Below are 3,982 nucleotides of genomic sequence, written 5' to 3' on the forward strand. Positions count from 1 at the left end.
TGTATATATATGTGTGTGTGTGTGAAATAAATCAGACCTGCATGTGCAAGCGCCGCATTATCTCACTAGTGTAAAACCTGAAGGAGTTAATTTAAACTAGTAGGTATGATAGAAATTGTGAAATGATAGGAAAACACTCAAGGGTAAAGGGCAACTGAGATGTGGGAAAAGAGAAGGGAAAGAAGGAGAAATTTCGTATGTATGTATATACAGGATAGTTAACATAGTTGTTCTACTGTCTTCTATTTCTTTGCTGAAAGAAACTGTCATTGAGTCCTTGACTGATCAATATTGCATGTCTCTGTTTTCATGAGAAACCACTTTGAAGATATCAATATGTAATACAACAAGCATTGTTAATCTCCTACCACTTTGTAACTGTGTATTGTCTGTACTGTTCTTTTGCTATTTTGTTTGTCTGTTAATGTTTTTCTCCTTTTATTAAAAAAAAAAAAAAAATTGCATTTGACTTAAAGTGCCATGAGAAAATTTGCATATTGCAAGGTGGTCCTAGCCACCTCCTTGACTTGGGTACTCTTGGATATGCTCCTGCTGCTTTACTTCAGTGAATGCAACAAATGTGATGAGTAAAAGGAGAGAGGACTTCCTACCGGGGATGTTCTAGAGCCAGTACAAAAGCCTCATAAAGGTCCTGGAGAAATGGTCCTGGAGAATATTTTAAAAGAATATTTTAGAAAGTTTCTATATAAAACAAATATTTTACTTCTTGGCTTGGATAAGGAATGTGTTAGTATATATAAAACTATAAATATGTAAATATATTTACATATTTCATTCCTAAAGAGGATCAAGAGAAAATGAAAGAAATGTTTAAATGGCAAGTGAGATAATTGCACTCAACAGAAATTTACCAGATGTTAGGTTAGAAGGGTGTAAAACAAAGGTGTATCCAGATAATCTTCCAACAAGTGTGGTGAGTGTTTTCCACAATGAGGCTTGGAGCACAGTTCTTCGAACTGTTCATAGTGTCATTGATCAATCACCAAGACACATGGTAGAAGAAATTGTTTTAGTAGATGATGCCAGTGAAAGAGATTTTTTGAAAAGACCACTAGAGGGTTATGTGAAAAAACTAAAAGTGCCAGTTCATGTAATTCGAATGGAACAGCGTTCTGGATTGATCAGAGCGAGACTGAAAGGTACTGCTGTTTCCAAAGGCCAAGTGAGCTCCTTCTTAGATGCCCATTGTGAGTGCACAGTGGGATGGCTGGAGCCTGTCTTAGCCAGGATCAAACATGACAGGAGAACAGTGGTATGTCCTGTCACTGATGTGATCAGCGATGATAATTTTGAGTATATGGCAGGCTCTGATATGACATATGGTGGATTCAGTTGGAAACTCAATTTTCACTGGTATCCTGTTCCCCAAAGAGAAATGGACAGAAGGAAAGGTGATCAAACTCCTCCTGTGAGAACACCTGCGATGGCAGGAGGCCTTTTTTCAATAGACAGAGATTACTTTCAGGAAATTGGAACCTATGATGGTGGAATGGATATTTGGGGAGGAGAAAATCTAGAACTTTCCTTTAGGATCTGGCAGTGTGGAGGAACTTTGGAAATTGTTACATGCTCACATGTTGGACATGTGTTTCAGAAAGCAACACCTTACACATTTCCAGGAGGCATAGGGCAGATCATCAATAAAAATAATAGATGACTTGCAGAAGTGTGGATGGATGAATTCAAAAATTTCTTCTATATAATTTCACCAAGTGTTACAAAGGTAGATTATGGAGATATATCATCAAGACTTGGTCTGAGACAAACTGCAATGCAAACCTTTCTTTTGGTACCTAGAGAATATTTAGTGTGATTCTCAGATTCCACATCATTATTTCTCACTGGGAGAGATACGAAATGTGGAAACAAATCAGTGTCTAGATGACATGGCTAGAAAAGAGAATGAAAAAGTTGGAATTTTTAATTGTCATGGTATGGGAGGTAATCAGATTTTCTCTTATACTGCCAACAAAGAAATTAGAACAGATGACCTTTGCTTGGACGTTTCCAAACTTAATGGCCCAGTTACCATGCTCAAATGCCACCACCTAAAAGGCAACCAACTCTGGGAGTATGACCCAGTGAAATTAACCCTGCAGCATGTGAACAGTAATCAGCGCCTGGATAAAGCCACAGAAGAGGATAGCCAGGTGCCCAGCATTAGAGACTGCAATGGAAGCCGGTCCCAGCAGTGGCTTCTTCGAAATGTCACCCTTCCAGAAATATTCTGAAACCAAATTTCAAAAAAAAGGATTGACTGGGCCACTTCAGCATACATTTCTGCCACATTCTTAAGTTGCAAAAAAGGAAAAGTGCTTTTCTCCTCTGCAGGATGTTGGTTTATCAGCCATAAAAACTCGGACTCCTCTAGCTTTTCACTAGCTGTGAACCAGCCTACCTGTCCAAGGACGTGAAACTGCATAGTAGTAAGTCTGTGCACACTGATGTTTACAAGATTGAAAGAGTCTTTACGAAAGAATCATGGGAAAGAATATTCGGACAGGGCTGGGGATTTAGCTCAGTGGCAAAAGCGCCTGCCTGGCAAGCGCAAGGTCGTGAGTTCGGTTCCCGGTACCGGAGAAAAACCAAAAAAAAACAAAAAACAAAAAACAAAGAATATTCGGACAATAAAACAGTGTGCCTTCTGGAGAACCTCACCTTTTATGGTTTGCTTGCACATCAGTAATTTCTGCTGACTGTGCTGTCATAAGGAAGATATTTCCAAGATTTCTTTCCTGATTAGAACTGGTAGCCAGTATATTAACTATTGATATACAAATAGATGAAAAGAACTGGAACCAGATTCACAATCATGAAAACATTTTTACAATAATTTTAAAAACTATATTAAACAGCTTAAAGAAAATTACAACAAAACTATGAGAAGTACAATTTGTTACAGTATAGTATCAAATTTCTATATAGATTTTATACCTCAGTGGGGAAAAGTAACTGATTCCAATAACATTTTGTTTTCATCTGTGATAGTCATGGATGCTTTTATTTTTCTTGGGGTGCTGAAAATGAGCTGAAAAAAAAGCTCTTTGAACATAGATTTAATTTCTACATCTTTTATTTGGTTTGGGGGCTGTTGGAATTGTTAATTTTTAATTGCCTTCCAAAATGGAGAATTAGCATGATGGTATCTGGTCTCAGCTGAACAAGTTCGATATTTCAGTTGCTCTTGGGTCAGCTGGCTTATAGTCTCAGCCTCTCTTTCTCTCTCTCTCTCTCTCTCTCTCTCTCTCTCTCTCTCTCTCTCTCTCTCTGTCTCTCTCTCTCCTCTCTCTGTCTCACATACACACATGCACACACACACGAATTTCTTGCCACATCAATTTCCTAACTTGATTCAACAGATTATGCTTCATACCCAAAATTTCATACTACTGTATTACAAATTTGTTTTCGAAGCAATAAATTTTCAGTTCTTTATGATTCCACTTAACAAAAGGCTTACAGAAGCGTTTTATTATTTGGGTATTCGGAGATAATATATTTGATGGTTTTTTGGAAAACCTTTTCACTCCATACTCAGATGTACTTCATTGTCAAGTTCATACTTAGATTAGATTCTTGAATTGTAATGTTGATCTACTGCTTTTTTTAAAATAAAATTTGACTGAAAATGTTCAGTTGGCATTTCTTTACTGGGTTAGCCAAAGAAGTGCAGCTTCTTTTCCATATGACTAGTCCTGCATTTCTTCCCTAAATATTCTTATTTGTAAGATTATATTTAATGGTAGTCTTTTCTTTGATTATCAAAGACCATCACTGCAGGAGGTGTTATTGTGCCTAAGAATGTTGCTGAAATCGTATCACTAATGATACTTGCCAACTTGGGCGTACACAAACTTTCTCATGTCCTTTTATTAAAAAGTTAATCCACATCAACCACGTGTGGATGTTTTAGGGTGAGGCTATAATACAGAATGCACAAACTGTCCCCAGGAAATTTGGA

General features: G+C 37.3%; 1 pseudogene; it reads left to right on the forward strand.

Moving 5' to 3' along the window:
• The first annotated feature begins 418 nt into the window (after positions 1 to 418).
• Positions 419 to 2,271, forward strand: LOC102017225 (annotated as a pseudogene).
• Positions 2,272 to 3,982: the final 1,711 nt, after the last annotated feature.

Source organism: Chinchilla lanigera, unplaced genomic scaffold, assembly GCF_000276665.1.
Source record: "Chinchilla lanigera isolate Chin_1 unplaced genomic scaffold, ChiLan1.0 scaffold00070, whole genome shotgun sequence".
NCBI lineage: Eukaryota > Metazoa > Chordata > Mammalia > Rodentia > Chinchillidae > Chinchilla > Chinchilla lanigera.